This window comes from Zingiber officinale, chromosome 10B (genome assembly GCF_018446385.1).
Source record: "Zingiber officinale cultivar Zhangliang chromosome 10B, Zo_v1.1, whole genome shotgun sequence".
In the NCBI taxonomy this organism is placed as follows: domain Eukaryota; kingdom Viridiplantae; phylum Streptophyta; class Magnoliopsida; order Zingiberales; family Zingiberaceae; genus Zingiber; species Zingiber officinale.
In genome coordinates, this window is record NC_056005.1 from 43034842 (window position 1) to 43056791 (window position 21950).

General features: G+C 37.6%; 1 long non-coding RNA gene across 1 annotated transcript; it reads right to left on the reverse strand.

Moving 5' to 3' along the window:
* Nucleotides 1–7532: 7532 nt before the first annotated feature.
* Nucleotides 7533–7947, reverse strand: LOC122028598. The gene is made up of 3 exons (XR_006124871.1): nt 7884–7947; nt 7768–7808; nt 7533–7680 (listed from the first exon to the last, which is right to left on the reverse strand). It is a non-coding gene; the product is annotated as an uncharacterized LOC122028598 (long non-coding RNA).
* Between the last annotated feature and the right edge of the window lie 14003 nt (nt 7948–21950).

Here is a 21950-nt window from a genome sequence, read left to right on the forward strand (position 1 = left end):
AGATTGTTAGAGTGTATACTAAAAGCCCAGCTTTTGTAAACATTTGTTTTGAAATAAAGAATCACATTGGTCAAAATGTCTACATTTATATGCTAAATGTAGTTGTTCAATTAATTTATAATGTAGATAACATGGTGTGTGGTGTCACACACAGAAGGTTATGTTATCGGTTCTTTATAAATTATAAACAGTAGCTCACGACTGAGATGGAAAGCAACAAACCATTAAAATAGTTGTAGTGTAATTAGGTATTGGTTTATCTTGACTAATAAATTCACTACAAGAAAAAAGCCTTACAACAACGATTTTTCACCGTTGTCGTAGCCCCTTTCGGACTGTTGTTAAAGGCTGTGTTGTTAAAGGGGGTGCTCAAAGACAACAGTTTTTAACCGTTGTCTTTGAAGACAAAGACAACAGTTTTACAACGGTAAAAAATCGTTGTCTTTTTATTCAACGACAACAGTTGTTCACCGTTGTCTTTGAGCGTATTCCTTTAATAATATGCTCTTCAACAACAGTTTTGAACTGTCTACGACAACGGTTAAAAACCATTGTCTTTTTAGCCAATGACAACGGTTAAAAATCGTTGTCTTTTTAGCCATCAATGTTATTTAACATCAGTTTGACAATGATTTTTCAGCGTTGTCTTTTAACGCCATTAACAACAGTTTCACATATTTAAACTGATGTCTTTGGGTACAATATACAACATTTTGATAATAAATAAAAAATTGAATCTTTTCCATCATTTTATAACCATTATTTTATTTAAATAATATATCTACAAAATATCATTGATCAAAAACCTACAATCCAAACATCATCATCCAGTGCAAATTTCATTAATGTACCAAACATCATCATCCAAACATCATTAAAGTACCAAACATCAACATCCAAACATCACAAAAGTTTACAAAACTAAATAGTACCCATAACAATATATCACACATATATATGAAGTCCAAAATATCTTGTTTTGTTGGATCAAATCTTCTCTACCTGTGCATCTTCTAAACACCCTGTGCATCTTCTAAACACCATATCGAGAACTGGAGCCTTTTCTGCTTTCTCCTCTCTCCTAGCTTTTCTTTTCTTCTCCTTTCTAGGTATGGTCATTATCTTTTCCTTGAGGTAAATAGCATATGATTGCAAGTTAAGTCATTTCCCAGGAGTAAATGGCATAAAGATGATGATGACAAAGACGTTGTACACAATTGAATATGATAACAATACTTCTTTCTAGGCACAAACTAAAATTACTACATACCTCAATTTCAGTTCAAGTTATCTATAAAATATCATTGATCAAGAACCTACAATCCAAACATCATTAAAGTACCAAACATCAACATCCAAACATCGAAGTTTACAAAACTAAATAGTACCCATAACAATATATCACACATATATATGTCAAAGTATCTTGTTTTGTTGGATCAAATCTTCTCTACTTGTGCATCTTCTAAACACCCTTTTACTTTATGTGAAAATAAAAATCATATGATTTTAATCCAATTCAACAACAACAAGTCTAGCTAGTCTCCAGTAATATAGAGCTTTAGAGTTTGCAAAGTATATAACAAAAACTGGCTAACAAGGTTTGTTATTTTTTTCATTGTGATATACTCTAAATTAAAAGAAACATTAAAAATCTACTTGGCATAACATTTTACTTCAACAGTGATGTCAGTATCAAAACCTCTCAAAACTTGTAAAGAAGCTTCAAAATCTTCCATCATGCCCATTTTTTCCTACACAAATAAAGGAAAAGATAAATCTAAATATGTAACTTTAGATTCTTCTTGATATAGACAATTATCTGATGAAACCTTACCAACCACCTTGGCGACTCCGGAATGAAGAAAAGACTGGGAATGAGGATGGTACATGGAAATATTCCTAAAAACCATATGTGAAAAATGGTTCAATCTACACCAATGCCAGATCCATGATTTAATTTAGAAATGATGCCAGATGCTGGATGCGCAATCAATTGAGATTAATTTGGCAAAGACAAAAGTTCATATGTGATCAAATACAAGAACAAATTTAACCGTGCAAAACATCTCAGAAATTCATGCTGGTCTTACAAAGAATATTATAGAGAAGTGCATATTTTTAGCAGTTGAAAATGGTAAACAAAATGAAATCGAGATTCTGGGATCAAGCTGCCCAAAATTATTACCTATAACTACAAGTAATCTCCAATGAACAAACATACCCAGTAGATAAGCTAGAAAAATGCCGATATTCACAGAAAGCTACACAAGACACCAAAATTAGGTCTCTATGTGATGCAGAATAAACTTGTTGCGATAAGGAATGTGTTCAGCTCAGGACCTGAACTTACTTCTTCTAGTATTAAAAGAAGTAATTAAGAAACCAAACTTATCATGTGTGCTCCTTTAATCAATGGAAAATATTTTGAATTGTAAAAACTTACTTGTATGAGCGAAGGCTTTGATTTCCCGACAATAGAAATGAACTTTGGTCATATCACTCAGCATACCTAATTGCAATCATAAAAGTTGCTAATCAATTCTTCTACATATCATATCACTCAACATACCTAACTGCAATCATAAAAGTTGCTAATCAATTCTTCTACATAAAGGCTTACACACCTCATATGCACATGCTGACATTTTTGCATCAGTAGAACAATGAGCATACCAAGTGAAGATGAATTAATAATTGGGAGTTCGATCTCTGAGAAATGGATGAATTATTACTGACATGCTAAAGCCAAAGACGGGATACTTGTCAACGACATATCATTCTATATTGAGTAAAAAAAACATACCATACTAGTAACTAAAACTTGAAATTCTCCAACAAGCTAAGAAAGGATTCAGAGTGTTCATCAATGCCAAAAAGGTTATAATCACTCTTCCATAAAGCATTTGTCAAAAGTTCAAATGCATAACGAATCTATAAAAGGAAAATATACATAACCATGATAGCAAGGTACTAGACGGATTAAAGAACATGATAACACCTTCCATCCATGCATGTGTTGATACATGACTTTCAAAAATCCAATTATGAAACATTTCGCTGTTTAGAAATTGAATAGCTGAGAAGCAAAATAACATTGTATTTGAATCTTAACACACACCAACAATCTCATCTGTGGATTTAATGTAGAATCAGATTAGGCTGGGATATAAGGATAACAATAGTGTAGATTAAGTAAGAAGAACTATTAGCCACTTCCCTATTTTGTGCTATATATATATATATATATATATATATAATAGTCTAAATGAGGCAAAAATTGTAAATACATTATATTTCACTAAATCTATAACAATGAGTAGCACAAACCAAGATGAAGCCAAGTGAGGCATAAAATTCTTCTCATTCACATTCCACATCACTTATGGATGATGTTTGCCATCCCTATGAATGGAATGAAAGGCTTTATGGAAGAAAAGTCATATATCAACCATCAAAGTGAGGAGAAAAAAATCTCAAAAGAATAACCAATGAATTCTAAAAATGAATCTAGCTGTATTTTAAAGAAATTGAAAGTTTATTTGGATAGAACAAAGCAAACACTGGACAATATGGCTTGGATAAATACCATATCAATACATTCTAAGACCAATGCATTATCGACTAAAAAGTCATTCCTCAAACATCATTCAACTATAATTTGCAAATATAAGTGAAAGTGTATATGTTGGTGAACCTAGATATATTAGTAAGTATCAAAACTCAAAATATAAGTAAGAATACAAAATGATGAATCATTGTCATTGAAACAAATCTACTTTAAGGTCATTCAGAGAAAGTCATGTTCATATGACCCTAAGAATAAGAAATATGGATAAGAAAACAAACCTTAATGAGTTTGTTCGTAATTGGAAGATCTGATTTTGCAAACCTAAAATGGTCACTATGGCAACAGATCCCTGCCACAGCTGGATCCTAACTTGCAACCGATGGAATCTCCAATAAAGACACAGATCTTAAAGCTTATCGTAGATTTGATATACACTAACAGTTGAAGAATTGGATGATGATGATGATGATGATGAGTGGGCGGAGGAGTGGCGAAGGAGGCTAGGTGTGGGCGGCGGGAGAAGTGGCGGAGGAAGCTAGGTCACGGGTGGTGCGAAGGAGTGGCAGAGGAGGCCAGGTGCGGGCAGCATTCTAGTTAGCAGAGAACAAGTCGCGTAAGTGCAAGGTGGCCATGAGTGACCTCGAGGATCTTGTTGTAGATTGCCGCAACGAGAGGATGAAAGGGTTACCTCGCCGTTCAAGTAGCCGCTCGCAAACCGCCTACAAGCGAAGTGAGGCAACGACTGCTTCGTGCTGGTGACTGAGCCTCAGTAGCCACCTCTCGAGCAGTCGCCGCCCAACCTTGTCGTCTGGCTCCTTGTCAGTGGCCTCCTTGTCGGCGATGGAAGAAGATTGTGTTGTGCTGCGGAGAGGAAATGCGATCGCTGCGGGAAGGGAAAGTTTTAGGTTAGCAAAAAAAATGAAAGGGAAAAGATCGTGATGAGAGATGAGTGGTGCGGATCTAGTTGCCTTCTTGCTTCGATCCAATGGTCCATGTAGCTTCAAATCTGAATGGAGGGTTGGATGGCTTAGATCTGAATGAAGGAGGAAGATTTCTTTTGATCTAGATCAACGGCTCATATTAATTATGCTTGATCTCCATCATTTGACCTCCAAATAAAGTCAAATTTGGAGGAGGAGCGTCTTTCGCGGAGGAGTCGCGAAGGAGGAGTCGGAGATAGGTTTTTGTTCATTTGAAGAGTCACAGAGAAGTGGGTTTTAGGTTTTTTCATAAAGTTAAAAAAACTATTATGTTTTTAGGATTCAACAACATTCAATAGACAACAGTTTAATAAAATTGTTGTATATTATCACATAAGCAACACTAAAGACAATAGTTTTTTAAAACCGTTGTCTTTGACACACATTAGACAATAGTGTTTTGAAAAACTGTTGTTATTTAAAAAATATTATGGTGAACAACAACAGTTTTCAATAAAACTGTTGTTAAATGGAAAAGACAATAATTTCTTGAAAAACTGTTGTCTATTAGGTGTGGTTAAATCCAGAAATTCTTGTAGTGATTACACTAGTACACTCTAAGTGTATTGAGTAGGACCATTTAAGGTAAGTTCTTTTTATACTGACTTAATAAAAGAACAAGACCTTAGTTATTATGGAAGTGTGTGCTCTTAATCCTAATATAATAACAAGCACATATATTTAGTATTTATTTCTTTAATTTATCAAAGGGTGAGGTTTAGCTCGATAAATCAAAAGGCCCAATAAGTTGGGAAATGATATTACTTATAGTGTGTGTTGTTGATTATAGAAGGAAACTGTGTCCTAGTAATCTAGGTTGATAATGTCCCCAAGAGGAGTTCATAAGGATTGTCATGTTAAACCCTGCAGGTGGACTTAGTCCAACATGACAATAAGGTTGAGTGGTACTACTCTTGGACTAAGATATTAATTAAAGTGAGTTGTCAGTAACTCAATTAATTAGTGGACATTCGACATCTTAAATACAAGGAGACTAACACACTCATAATAAGAAGGAGCCCAAAATGTAATGTGGGATTGATGCGGTAGTTCAATAATAAATCTTTAGTGGTATGAATTATTATTGATGAAATTAAGTTAGGTGTTCGGGGCGAACACGAGAAGCTTAATTTCATCGAGAGACCAAAACCAATTCCTCATCTCGGTCCCTATCGTAGCCTCTTATTTATAAAGTATTATACCCACCTATACCTACCTTTATACCCATCCTAAGGTGGTCGGCCAAGCAAGCTTGGAACCAAAGCTTGGGCTGGCCAAGCAAATAGGATAAGCCAAGTTGTGTGACCGACCCTAGCTTGAACCCAAGCTTGGTGTGGCAGGCCACATCAAATTAAAAGGATTTTAATTTTTAAAATTTTTCTTATGGGGATTACATGGTTTTAAAAGAGAGTTTAAAATTATAAATATGTCCTTTTATAGCTTTCTACAAAAAGATTAAGAAAAGATTTAATATCTTTCCTTATTTGTAGATTTAAAGGAAGATTTTAATTTTGAGAAAACTTTCCTTTTTTGTAACCATGTTCATGATTTAAAAGATAGTTTTAAAATTATAAATTTTTTCTTTTATAAGTTTCTACAAAAGATTAAGAAAAGATTTGATATCTTTCCTTATTTGTAGATTGAGAGGAAGATTTTAATTTTAAAAGATAACTTTCCTTTTTGGAAATCATCTACATGTTTTAATAGAAAGATTTTAATTTATAAAATTCCTTTTATAACCAACCATAAAGGGAAAAATTATTAGAGAAATTTTTATTTTAAAATTTCCGGAAACAAATTAGGAAGTTTTAATTTTGTATTAAAACATTCCTTGCTTGGAGTAATGAGGTGGCCGACCATGATATTTAAGAAAAGGAAATTGGTTTTAATCAATTAAAATTTCCTTTTCATGGCAAAGAAAATAAGGAAGATTTTATTTAATTTTTTCTTATTTTCCATAGACCAAGGATTATAAAAGAGAGGGAGGGGTGCATTCATGAGACACAACTCTATTCTATTTTGCTCCCTCTATTCCTTGGTGGTGGCCGACCCTAGTCCTTGTTCTTTTCCTCTTCTCTTCTTGTTTGGTGGCCGGCGGCATCATCCCTTGGAGCTTTGTGGTGGTGGCCGGATCTTGCTTGGAGGAGGAGAGAAAGAAGACTTTGTTTCTAGCATCCCTTGGAGCATGGTGGTGTGGTCGAAATTCTTCATCTCAAGGAGAGGAGCTTGGCTGAAACTTGCAAGGAGGAAGAAGAAGGGTTTGGGTAGTCGGCAGACTAATGAAGCAACTTACATTTGGTATTAGCACAAATATTTCCATGATTCATATTTCTCAAATTTGACTGTAAATAAACAATACAAAGTTATTAATTCAATCATGTATATTTTTGTAACAATTTTATGATTTAGAAATACATAATTTAGAAACTCAGCTCCCTGATTCCTACCCCAATCAAGGTGCTCAGCTATGCTATAATTAGCCTGGTACCATCCACTATCCTCTAATAAAGCCAATGTCATTTCTGAAACCACAGATCTTGTATCGACGGATCCCGTCATTATTTCATTCATCAAAAGTCTTTTCTCCCAATGAGAGCCTGGTCATGAAACACACATCAGGTAGTCATAATGGAAAGAAAATTAGTTGAACTTTAACTAAATGTTTTTTATTCAAAAGAAACTACCTGATGTACCACGACCACCTCCATCTTCTAACTCTAAGCCAGTAAAATTTTCAGAAAATGCCTACCAAACAATAATAAAAGCATCAATCCAATAGAAATCACAAACTCAAGTTTCAATGCTAAACTAATTATCATACTCCAAATACATAATGAATATAACAGTTTGGTGCAACTTACCCCATAAGGGTATCTAGTATGCATAACTAGTCGGGGCAGGACAATACGTGCAACTGCACAACCAAACTTCTCAACCATAACTTGCATAGTGACCTTTAAGGATAGTTACAGGCACACAAAAAAAGTAACCAGAAGCTATGTATAAAGTAACAAGAGGAATAAGTTATAATGACAAACTGCAAATTGATACCTGGCTACGCCTTCATCTCTTTCACTCATCATGGAAATGTGCAAAGGCATGAGGGTCAAAATCTAAAGCATGCATCACCTTTGAAGAAAATGGCCTTCAGTTGCCACCAAGCATAATGAAAGAAAGCAGAAATAGAAGTAGTAGAATTATAGAGCATTTACTAACCTCGTGTATTAATGTGGCTAAAAGCAATGTTTCAACCTCAGCTGTTAAATGATGAGTGACATTTACATGACCTACAAATCATTGAAGGATAAATTCCAGAGACCAACATAGCTTACATTGACATGCCCCATGGTCAATTTGTCAAGGTTCTTGAAGCTTCCCTCACTATTGCTATCCGAGGAAGATGGTGCAGGTTCAGTTGCAACCACTAGAAGAACTAATAGCAGAACAATTCCAGAGAGAACCAGCATCGCTAAGACTACATGAATAAATGAATAAATTACTTGAGATGATTGTATGACTGATGGCAGCATTTCTTAGAGAGCCATTCAACAAATCTAGTGAGAAATCTTTAATTTTCTGCTTCACTAATTCTTGTTGAAAGTAACAACGAAATATCTTCGAGACAATTTATTAAACAGTTCATAGTTAACATCTATATATAATTGAAACTTTGATGACTTATTTAACATACTTAGCATGAATGGCATGAACTACTATTTAATGACCAGAAAAGGATTCATGGATCTAACAATTTGACTAAAAAATAACAAAGAGATTTCATGAAGAAAAGAGGAAATCCTATTACATACACAACCTAAAACAACATGATTGCCTGTGTTGACAAGACAGAGTCAAACAGATTTTTGGATGATGAAGAATCGAAAATAACTGATCCATAATTTCTCACCCATAATCTCCTACACAAGCAAAGATTGGATCAGAAAACTTCCTTGCTTCAATTCGATCACAAACAATCTTTGAAGAAATTTTAGATAACAAGAGGTCTGCCTGTATAAAAGAACATTAGCATCAACATCAAGAAATTTTTCTTGAGAATAGAAGATAAGAGTTACCTTAAGTTCTTCTGTCATGCAATCTACACACATTATCTGTTATGGAAAAGGGTCATGCACCTTTGGAGATGTGGCAGTACTAAAAATCAAGATCGCCATTGTAGGAGGCATGGAGAGAAGACCCTCGGATTGCATGGAGTGGACAGAGTTTCACTTGGCGTCGAAAAGTTCTTGCCGAGGAGGTCGACCACAAGGTTCCACGCGTAGGGTGGGTGCTGGTCGCTGAGGTAGCAGGATCACACCCAGTGGAAGAAGGTGACAGCGACACCCGACTAGGCCGGAGAGGGCTTCGACGGAAAGAGGATGGGCGAAGATGTTGGCGGAGAGGAGTTTAGTGCTGCGGCGGGGAGGTTCCGACGACAGGAGTTGGCGTGAGGAAGTGGTCGCGAATTTAGGTTTTGTGGGCAGTTTCGGGCGTGAGGATATGTTTCGCGGGCAGATGAGGGTGCACGAAAAAATATTTACGGGAGGTTTGTTTTGCGTGAAAATTTTTGGTTAAATATTTAGAAAATTATGAAGATTATTAACGGTGCATATTGCATGCTGATAATATTTTATAATATTTATTCACAGCATATATTTTTGTACGCCGTTATTATATATATAATAATTATTAACAGCGCGCTCCGCGTGCTATTAATATAAAGTTTTGACAGCGCACTTTGCACGCCGTAGAAAAGTTTATTAACGACGTACTTTTTCTGCACGCTGTCATTTGCATAAATATTTTACTATCCACAGCACACATAATTAGGCGCGCCATAAAAACTATTATTAATGGTGTGCTTTAATTGCACGCCGTTGATGGTGCGCTGCGAAAAGTCATTTTTGTTGTAGTGTTAGCACAGCTTTCCATCCTCAGACAGATGGTCAGACGGAGCGAGTAAATTAGGTACTCGAGGATATGCTCCGAGCATGTGCCCTATACTTCAAGGGAAGTTGGTGCAAATATCTGTGCTTAGCAAAATTTGCATATAACAATAGCTATCAGGCCACTATCGGCATGACACCCTACGAGGCTCTTTACGGACGAAGGTGTAGATCTCCAATCTGCTGGTATGAAAGTGGTGAACAGAAAGAACTAGAACTTCAGACAGATCTAGTAGCAGATACTACAGCAGCTATACAACAGATCCGCCAGAGGATAGAGATAGCTCAGAGCCGCTAGAAAAGCTATGCTGATACACGGCGCCGACCCTTAGAGTTTTCAGTTGGGGATACGGTATTTATCCGAGTGGCTCCCATGAAGGGAGTAATGTGTTTTGGGAAGAAGGACAAATTAAGTCCCAGAAATGTGGGGTCATACCTTATCACTAGAAGAGTTAGCAAGGTAGCATATGAGCTAGAGCTACCCCAGGAGATGTCAGCTATCCATAACGTATTTCATGTCTCTATGCTGAAGAAGCATATCCCAGATGTCACTCAGGTGATTGAGCCTCAATCGGTACAAGTCCGTGAAGATCTCAGCTATGACAGTCGGCCTATTCAGATAGTGGACCGAGCAGTTAAGAAATTATGGAACAAGGAGGTACCATTAGTAAAAGTCATATGGCAAAATCACACAGCAGAAGAGGCGACTTGGGAGACAGAAGCTAGTATGAGACAGAAGTACCCAGAGTTATTCTAAGTTCGAGGATGAACTTTTTATAAAGTATAGGGATTGTAACGCCCGAAAATTCTTAAATCAATTTTAGAAATATTCTATTATTTTTCTGGAATTTTAGAATAATTTTATGAAAATTTTGGAGTAGCAGAAGTAGCAAAATTAAATAAAAACGTAAGATAGCCTAAGCGGGAATTGAACCCGAGACCTATTAGACCCTACGATTTATAGATGACCTTAGTAATCAGGGGGCCCCAGCAAGGATGTGCTGAAAGAAGAGGAGAGAAATTATATTTATAATTTAGTTGGGTCGTATTAATCACTTAATATAAATAGGGAAGTTAAGTGGAGATTTATTATTTAATCGACAACTTTCCTCACCCTCACCCTCACCCTCACACGTCGCCCTCTCTCTTCTCCCACACCTTCTCGGCACTCCAACCTCAAGAAACCTAGGGTTCCATCCCTAGGGTCGTAGGAGCACATTCCGGCGACAACTCCGGCACGAGGACGCTCCCCTCCGCGAGAAGAACGCTTAGACGTAAGAAGATCGCCGAAGAGATCTCTTCTCCGGAAACCTAGCGATCAGAATTGTAAGAAACCTAGCGCAAGAAGTAAGTAACCCCTCACCTGCACTATAAGTAGCTAATCGTATGTTTCTACATTCGTAGTTCAGCCATATGCAGAATTAGAGCACACCAAGTGCTCGATAAAATGACTAGTACATTTATATGCTACAGTGAGCATTTTAATAGCTCAGTTAAATGCCATAGAAGCATTTTTAATAGTATACTTAGTCTTGCTTCAGTTTATATGGGACTATGGTCCAATGGGTGGGATCCCATAGTCACCTCTAGGTTCAGATAACCTAGCTCTAGGTTCAGATAACCTAGTAAGAGCAAGATAAGATAAATCAGTTTATGAACAGTATTTTACTTTTATCAGTGGCACTGTACTGGACTCTCAGTTGTCCTTGGGTTTGGCTCCCATAGTCGTCCCTAGGTTTAGATAACCTAGTAAACCCTACTAGATTCAGGACTAGCTACCTCGGGTCTAGTTAGGGATGTGCGCATAGCAAGTACAGTTGCCGGGCCCATCAGCAGCATGATTATTATTTTGACCTATTATGAAAATAGTTTTCAAACTTCACAAAACAGATATGTGAATACAGCTTAGCTTCAGTTTAGTTTTCTTATTGATATAACAAATAGCTTTCTGTTCAGTCCTTGATTGCCATGACTTGTATGTCAATATGCCATGTTTTAGCATTTTCAGCATGATCATCAGCATGTATTTCAAATAGCATCCTTTGAAAGCATGATTTCTTTGAATGCATGTTTTTGTGAGGTAGATGGTTCTTACTAAGCTCCCAAGCTTATAGTTTCCTTTTCCTTATACTGCAGATAAAGGTAAAGGGAAGATGGGTTAGCGGAGGCTGGAGTTTAATGCGACCAGATGTGTGTGAGAAGGAACTTGGAATAAAGATCCTTGGAGGCTAGCAAGTTTAAAGAATTAGAACTCCTTATAGTTTATGTTTCCTGCACCTTTTGAATGTCTAAATGTTATGAATCGTGAAGGTATGCACTAGGTTATGCCTAGACTTCTAGTTACCTTGATGTTAGTCGGTAAATTATGAATCATGACATGCTTAGTAAGAGTCCAATGTTTATTAGTTGATACATTCATGTTGTACACGAAATTTCTGAAATGCAGCAGAAATCAGAGCTCCAATCGATCAGCCGATAGATTGGAGGGTCCCCAATCGATCAGTCGATCGATTGGGAAGTGATATGCCGCGTACAGAGAGTTGATGAATCGATAAGCTGATCGATTGACCAGGGATCGATCAGCTGATCGACTGGAAAGTGATCTGCCGGGAACAGTGAGCTGTTGAATCGATCATTGGATCGATTGGACAGACTGGATCGATCGGTCGATCGATTCAGAAGGTTCTTCCGTGCACAGTAGCACGTTGAATCGATCAGTGGATCGATTGATATATTCCAATCGATTGAGTACCGACCTCAATCGATTGGAGAAGCCTGATTTCAGCTGGGAACATCTGATTTCAGTCTCTTGACTATATGGAGAGTTGAGATCCCATTCTTTAGTATATGTACAATAATGACGAGGTATTTTGAACACAAGTTATAATGTTTACTAGTCATTAGCAGAGTGAGATTTTAATTAGTACAGCTTTCCGCACCTTATAGTTCAGTTTAGCACAATGTAACCCCCGGCCTTACAGCCTAGTCAGTAGAAGGTGGGTTGTTACAACAGAAGCCCGCTGGCGACCGCAGGCGAACGCCGCCATCCGCTGGCGGGCGCAAGTGGTCGCAGCCGGACACCGTCGGCCGCCGCTTGTGGGCGCAGGCCGGTGGCAACTGCCGATCATAGGAAAACAAAGAAAAAAAATAAAGGCTAACATGTGATCGGGATCGGGGAGAATGGAGGAGTCGGCCGCGTGTGTGAGGGAACGAGCAAAGAGGTTAGAGTTTTTTAGGTAGCGTTACCGACGGTATTAAAATTCTGTTGGTAACCTTTTATTTTACCAACGAAATGAATTATTCCATCGGTAAAATCCTTGATTTGCCGACGGAATTTTTTCTTCTATCAGTACCAATAGGGTTTACCGATGGAATGAATGATTCCGTCGGTAAAATTAAAGGTTACCGACGGAATTAAAATTCCGTCAGTAAATCCGTCGATAATCTTGTTTTCTTTTGTAGTGTAAAGACAAACCATACTTTAGTATCACAGTCAAAGTTTCAACAATGTAACTTGTGTTCATGTACTTTTGTGTGACCAGACCTGTATTATCATTCGAACAACAAATAGGTCTCTCTAGCTCAAAAGTTTCAGTGAAACAATTGCTATCTTATTCATGTAACTTTGTTCCTCTCAAACTGCAGGATGTATACTTGGATGAAGGATCTAGTGGAGTCGTCATTTCTTCTTTGAGGCTTGGCGGTGATAACCCAAGGTAGATATTTTTTAAGCTTTCCCTTAATTTTTTTAAAGCATGACTCCAAATTGACTTCTCCCTCTGTGTATACCGCAGTTGTCTTTTCACCAACTCTGGCTGGTTCACTTTTGAGGATGAAAGTACCATGGATTCTATGAGCACTAAAACATGAACCTGATAAGATGGACGATGCTAATCTAAATGAGACGTTAAGTGGTGGTGACAGATGAGGTGGTGGTTGCAGTTGAGGAGCTTAAGAAGGCTGGGATGCCTGGACACAAGTATTTAGACTTAGATTTCATGTCCCAAGGCTAGGCTTCTAGTGTGAAGACTGGTCGAATAATGGAAAGGATGGAATTAGTGAGATTTGAATACTTGGATAATAGAAGTAGTGGAAGGGATGAAGTTAATGGGATAATGGAAGGTGAAAGTAGTAGGGTTGGTGGAAGATCAAATCTTCACCCCCCACCACTATAATAACCTCACACCTATTAAAGGGAAGGTTTGACCATAAGAGAAGACAGAACCTCGACAGATTCGTTTTGGAAAAGGAAGAAGAGGTCACCGAGAATGAGATTGAGGATAGAGAGAAAGTCGAGTTTTGGGGATGGTGAATCAGCTCCAATTACAAACATGTGAACTAGAATTTTGCTACAACTATGAGTTTCTTAATTTAGTTAGGGGAATGTAATTTAATTCATCGAACAGTGAAAATGCTGTACTTTTTATATTGGGAATGTAAAGACTGACTTTATATGGTAATTACTAAACTATCGAGGTTAGTTGTTTTCGAACTTTGAGTTGAAAACAAGCCCGATGTCAATCTCCAGTCAGTCCTCAGTCGTGGGGGGTGACATTTAAGTGGTATCATAGCCAAGTTCTTTTTCCCTAATCAAGTAGAGCTTCTACTGAGAAGAAAAAAAACCTCAACCTAAAATGACCCAATCTGATGTCGTAATTCATCCGAGTTAGATTGGCCAATTGAAACACACTAAGATAGAATTTTGGATTTTTATTCTTATGTGTACAATTTTGGATTTTTTATGTGCATGATTCCTATTTCTATTTTTCTACATGCATATTAACTAGATTTTATCCATTCTATTTTATTTATTTTTAATTAATTATTTATTTGGTTTCTTACTTCTTTTCTATTCTCACTAGTTTGAGTTTTATCCACTTATGTTCATGCACGTTAATTAGATTTTATTCATATTGTGTCCTTCCTTATCTAGTGGTACGTTAACAAGTTTAAAGTTCAACCATTATCCAGTGTGTCATGGGATGTTAACACTGTGATATCTTTAAAGGGTTATATATATGTATGGGATATATCGAACATTCAAACCATTGGCCAACCTAGGCGGAGACATTACCTTGACCTGGGGTGTAGGATAATGGCCAATGCAGTCGCGCGATGTAACTAGACAGTTAGATAGAGAGGTCGAGGAACTAAAAATGGCCTTAGCGTATAAATGACGGGAGAAGATTGAATTGTAGGGATTAGCAAACCACCTCCGAGCGGATATAACACAACTTGCCTTTTATCACCGCGTTGCGGAGAAACAACTCAAAGGCCCACTAGAAGAATTGTGAGAGGCCCAAGACATAATTGAAGGACTCACCGCTAAAAAAAATTCACTATTGAAGCAAAAATAAATCCTGCAACAACAGATGGATCATATCTAGCAAGAATACAACGGGTACTACAATCAAATGGAGAACCAGGTGTTAGAACTGCAAGGCGAAATATAACTCCTCGATAATCAAAATGTGATCTTACTTGAAGCTATTGAGTAGCAACAAGGAGAAGACGATAATGGGAAAGAGGAAGAGGACCCTATGGAGATGAGGAGTTAGGAGATGGAGAAATAATAGACTAGGCAACAGACAACTAGGAGTTAGAATAGAGTGCTTCATTATGTTATGTTATGTGGTTATTCATTAAAATCATTTAAAATGATTTTCTCTACTTTGTCCTAGCATTAATATCCTTAAAATATCATGATCTTGTAGGAAATGACACCATGAGCAAATTGTAACTCATGCTATGCTTTTCCAAGAGAAAATAACAATGAAGCAGGTGGTAGTGAACAACCACCACCAAGATCACCAAATGACAATGAGCAAGTGGTAGTGAACAACCGCCGCCCAGAGCACAAGGCTTAAGTCGCGAGGACCTAGTGGCTATAGCAACAATAGTGGCAACTATACATCAAGGGTTTGTAAATCCAACCCCTAACCAACCACCACCACGAGCCCCTCAACCCAATGGGACTAAAAACCATTATAAGTCCCTTCGGAGGACAAGAGTTTCGAGCTTCGATGGGAACTTAGATCTGAAGGTGGGACAAAACTGGTTGAAGGAGATAAAGAATCATCTTCGATTAGTAGAGGTTTCCCAAGAAATTAAACTAGAGGTGGTAACCCCATTCTTGATGGACAAAGCTGCAAAGTGGTGGGAGAGCATTGTACCTCCCATGTCAGAAATGGGACCAATCACATGATAGAAGTTTTGGGAAGCTTTTTTGAGGCAATATTTCCCAATGGTCATATGACTTCAGAAGCTGACAAAATTCAACAATCTCACTCAAACTCCATATATGTCAGTAGTAGAATATTCATCCAAGTTCCACACACTAGGAACCTATTCTCCAGCAATCATGACAAATGAGACATTAAAACTTTATCATTTTAAGAAGAGCCCGAATAACATAATTCAGTCAGCTCTTGCAGTCTTCGAGCCAAGGGATTTTGAAGATGTAATGGGGGCAGCAATTTGAGCTGAAATGGATATCAAGTGGTGAGAAGAGGAAAATAATTTAAAAGACCCACACGAGTTAGGGCTCCTCTAGCAATGGTCAAATGCTCAAAAGGTCAAATCTTTCAATCCACCAACCCAGATGACCCACACCCCTTTGTACCAACCAAGAGGCCAAGGCATGCCCCACTTGCAGAATTGCACACCCTGGAGAGTACAACAAGAAGGCAGGAACGAGCTTCTGATGTGGACAAGGGGGCATCGTATTACTCAATGCCATTATCCGGAGTAAAAGGGTGGAGATGCAAGCCATGATATAGGTACAAGGGCTTAGGGAGATAACAAAGTAGCTACAAATGCCTGTGTATATGTCATAACCCAGGAAGAAGCAAATGTAGTCAATGACATCGTGGCAAGTACCATTCTAATTAACAAACTACTTGCTTATATATTATTTGATTGCAGTGCCACACACTCATTTATCTCTAAGAGAATTGCAAAGAAAATAAGGGCCAAACTAGAAAACTTAGAAGAATCTTATAAGGTAGCAACACCAACAAATAAAACCCTAGAAACACCCACACACTATATAAGAGTTTTAGTGCCCAAATAATAAATCAAGAGTTTAGGGTCGATCTAATCTAACTCAACATGGTGAAATTCGATGTAATCTTTGGGATGGACTGGCTGGCAAAAAAAACCATGTATTGGTAGACTATCATGCGAAGACCATCTAGTTCCAAACCTAGATCAAGAAGAGATCGTGTTCCATGGTAAAGTTAAAGAGTGGAAATCACTCTTATCCGCTTCTCAAACTTGGAAAGCCATGAAATGTGGGGAAAAGTATACCTTGCAATGATGAGTGAGATCAAGGAAGACTCTGAGTTAAGACTAGAAGATATACCGATAGTAAGAGAATTTCCAGATGTGTTTCCAGATGAACTTCAAGGGCACCTCCAGAAACACAAACTTCTAGGGCACCTCCGTACTAAGAAATTAAATTCGACGTCAATTTAGTGTCAAACGCCACACCTATTTCAAAGGCTCCATACCGAATGACCCAAGTGGAATTCAAGAAACTCAAGGAATGACTCTAAAAACTACTAGATAAGACCCAGATAAGGCCAAGTATATTACCATGAGGAGCACTAAAGTTATTCGTAAAGAAAAAGGATGATAACATGTGATTGTGCATCGATTATAAGGAGTTAAATAAGATCACAATCAAGAACAAATATTCTCTACCAAGAATCGATGATTTGTTCGACTAACTCAAAGGAACTAAAGTGTATTCAAAGCTCAACTTGTGGTCGGGATACCACTAGATGAAAATCAAAGGAGAAGATATTCTAAAAACTGCTTTTCGAATGAGAAATGGGCATTACAAATTCAGGGTAATGCCATTGGGATTAACAAACGCTCCCGTAGCATTCATGGACCTTAAGAATTGCATCTTCAAACCATTCTTAGGTAAGTTTGTGGTAGTATTCATCAACGATATCCTCGTCTACTCATCAAGTAAAGAAGACCACATAGAACACCTCCGACTTATACTCGAAACTCTTTGTGAGAAATAATTTTATGCCAAATTCAAGAAATGTGAATTTTGGCCAAAGAGTGTAATCTTCTTGGGTTATATCATATTAGCAGAGGGAGTATCAGTGGATCCAAAGAAGGTAGAGGTGATACTAGAATGATTACGACCAACAACGGTTACCGAAGTTCGAAGCTTCTTAGGATTAGCTGGCTACTATAGGAAATTCGTCGAATGATTTTCTTCATAGTCGTACCTTTGACCAAACTCACCCAGAAAAATTTCAAGTTCAATTGGTATGGAGATGTAAGAGGAGTTTTGAGACCTTAAAAGAAAAACTAGCGTCGACACCAATATTGATTCTACCCACTGAAGGCAAGGGTTTTATCATCTATAGTGATGCTTCAAAAGGAGGCCTAGGTGCATACTTATACAAGAGGGTAGAGTGATTGCATATGCATTAAGAGAGTTAAAGTCATATGAGAAAAATTATCCTACCCATGACCTCAAGTTGGTAGCAGTAGTCTTCGCTTTAAAAATTTAACGACACTACTTATACGGGGTTAAATGTGAAATCTTTGCTGACCACCAGAGCTTCAAATACTTATTTATTCAAAAGGAACTAAACATGTGGCAGAGACGATGGATTGAGTTCCTCAAGGAGTACTATCTCATTATTAGTTACCATCCAAGAAAAGCCAACAAAGTGGCAGATGGTTTGAGCCTAAAAAACTCGGAAAAAAGGATTCTTGCTTTAGTGTCAGTCGAACCATGCATACGTGAAAGAATCAAAATGAGCTAGAACCAAGACCCTAATTTGATTAAACTCAAAGCCCAAGCATAGGATGGAAAATCTTTAGAATTTTAGGTAGATGGTAATAACATAGTTTAGATGAGGGAACAACTATGTGTACCAAATGTTGACAACCTCCATAAGGAAGTACTATCTGAGGCACACAAATCTAAATTCTCAATTCACCTCAGAAGCACAAAAATATTTAGAGACTTGAGAAAAGCTTCTGGTGGAGTGGAATGAAGCGAGGCGTAGCCGACTCGTAGCTAAGTGTTTAGTGTGTCAGCAAATGAAAGTCAAACAACAGTGACCAGAGGACTCTTACAATTATTAGAAATTTCAAAATGGAAATGGGAACACATTTCAATGGAATTTGTGGTAGGTTTACTGAAATCACGCTAGAGTCATGACGCTATATGGATAATTATGGACAGACTTACCAAATCTGCTCACTTCATATTAGTCCGCATAAATTATAATCTCGACAAGCTAGCAAATCTTTATATGGATAACATAATGCGACTGCATGGAGTGCCAGTGAGTATCTTGTTTGACAGGGATCCAAGATTCGTGTCTAAATTTTGAAAAAGCTTCTAACAAACAATGGGCTCTAAAGTTACTCGTAGCACAGTTTACCATTCACAAATGGATGAGCAAATGGAAAGAACCATCCAAACACTCAAAGATATGCTACAAGCATGTGCGCTAGATTTTAGTTCAAATTGGGCCAACTATTTACCTTTAATCGAGTTTGCTTATAATAATAACTACTACAGCAGTATCAGGATGGCCTCCTATGAGGCAGTGCATGGATGAAAATGTCGATCGGCCTTATATTGGGATGAAATAGGAGAGAAAACTCTTATGGGGTCTAAGCTTATACAAGCCACTGTGAATAAGGTGGAAATTATTCAAGAGCAACTAAAGATGACCCAAGATAGTTAGAAAAGTTGGGCAGATGCAAAATGAAGGCCCTTAGAATTTGATATTGGTGAGAAAGTACATATAAAGGTATCACTGATGAAAGGTGTGGCGAGATTCTGCAAATCAGGAAAGCTAAGTCCTAGATACATAAGAACATTTGAAATCTTAGGAAGGGTCAGTACTCTAGCATATAGGTTGGCCTTACCTTCGACGTAATCAAGAATCTACAATGTCTTCCATATCTCTCAATTGAGAAGATATGTGAAGGGCCCGAGTCATATCCTGAAAGTAGGTTCCCATTGGTAACTCAAGGAAACTTAAGGGAGAACCTGAAGTACAAAGAGATCCCGATTTGAATCGTGGATTCAAAGGATTAGGTGTTGAGACGAAGGACTATTCCGTATATTAAAGTCTAATGGTATAGCCATATTATGAGGGAGGCTTACTTGGGAACGAGAAGAGTAAATGCGTGTACTATACCCACAACTTTTTGAGGTCTAAGGCAAGCCAAGTTTTGAGGACAAACTTCACATAAGGAGAGAGGTATGTGTAAACCGGTCGAATAATGGAAGGAGTGGAAAGGATAGAGTTAGTGGGATTTGAACACTTGGATAATAGAAGTAGTGGAAGGGATGGAGTTAGTGGGATATGTTGGTTGCTACTTGGAAAACCTAGAGGTTCCACTGTACAAAAATTTTGTACAAAGGTCTGAACCTTTTCCTAGCTACCATGTGTTCTTTTAAATTAAATTTTGGATCGCCTGCGGAACTTAACACGTTTGATCCAAAACTTAATATATTTGTTCTTTTAGGTTTTGACTTGGGTCTCCTGCGGAACTTAACACGTTCGACCCAAATCACCTTAAGTTATTAATTCCATTAAATATTAATTTCCATAATTGGTTCCCAGTACTGACGTGGCGAGGCACACGGCCTTCTTGGATATGGGAGCAACCACCACCGACTAGACAAAACCTTTTATAGAAAGCTAATATTTAATTTCCTAAAATAACTTTAGGTCAACCGAAAAAAACAATCAAATCACAAGGAAAAAAACAAAGAAACACTATATCGAAAACAAATTCGAAACACTAGAATCGTATGCCTCTTGTATTTAGTATTATTTCCAAAAATAACTAGTATGATGCGGAAAGAAAAATTACTAGTTATACCTTTTAGAAAGACCTCTTTATCTTCTACTGTATTCCTCTTCTAACCTCGGACGTTGTGTGGGCAACGATCTTCCGAGATGAGAAACCACCAAGCACCTTCTTCTTCTCCTAGCTAGGTTCGGCCAACACAAAGAAGCTTCACCAAGGACGAAGAACAAAACACCAACCAAGCTCCAAGGGATACAAGCTTTCTCTCCTTCTTCTTCTTCTTCTCCAAGTAGTATCCGGCCACCACAAGAACTCCAAGCAAGAGATAAGTTTCGGCCACCACAAAAGAGGAAGAAAGGAAGAGGATGGCCGGCCACAATAATTTTCTTCAAGGATGAATAATTTCGGCCACCACCAATGCTCCAAGGGATGCTAGAGATGAGACTTGCTTTCTCTCCTTCTTCTCCTTCCTTGATCCGGCCACAAACAAAAGCTCCACCAAGAAGATAGGTTTCGGCCAACAAGAGGAGAAGAGAGAAAGGGAAGGGCCGACCACCACACCAAGGAAAAGAGGGAGAAAAATAATAGAGGTTGTTCACCATGAAGGCACCCCTACCCCTTCTTTTATATTCCTTGGCTTTGGCAAATAAGGAAATTTATTTATAATAAAATTTCCTTAACTTTCCTTGACAACAATTAATTAAGAAAAAATTAAATAAATTTTTCTAATTAATTGTATGTGGCCGACCACCTCATGTAGAGCAAATAGGATAATTTTAATCAACAATTAAAACTTCCTTTTTTGTCTTTGAAAATTTTAAAAAATAAAATTTCCTTTTAAAATCCCTTCATGGTTGATAAAAAGAAATTTCTATAATTTTAATTTTCAACATGTGAATAATTTTTCAGAGAGAAAAAATAAAATATCTTTCCAATCTACAAATAAGGAAAGAGATCTAATTTCTTTCTTTTAATCTTTTTGTAGATCTTTTTAAAGAGAGATATTTTAATTTTAATTCTCTGTAATAAATTATATCTTCCACATAATAAAAATTAAAATTAAAATTCTTTTTAATTTAATGGGGGCCGGCCACCTAAGCTTGGGTTCAAGCTAGGGCCGGCCACCCATGAACCAAGGCTTGGCCGGCCCTAGCTTGAACCACAAGATAGGGCCGGCCCCTTTCTCATGGGTATGAAGGTGGGTATAGGTGGGTATAGTACTCTATAAATAAGAGGCTACGATAGGGACAGAGAGGAGGAATTGGTTTTGGTCTCCCGATAAAATTAAGCATCCCGTGTTCGCCCCGAACACACAACTTAATTTTATCAATAATAATTCATTCCACTAGAGAACTATTATTGAACTACCGCACCAATCCCAAATTACATTTTTGGGCTCCTTCTTATTATGAGTGTGTTAGTCTCCCTGTGTTTAAGATATCGAATGCCCACTAATTAAGTGAGTTACTGACAACTCATTTAATTAATATCTTAGTCCAAGAGTAGTACCACTCAACCTTATTATCATGTCGGACTAAGTCCACCTGCAGGGTTTAACATGACAATCCTTATGAGCTCCTCTTAAGGACATTATCAACCTAGTATCTCTAGGACACAGTTTCCTTTTATAATCAACAACACACACTA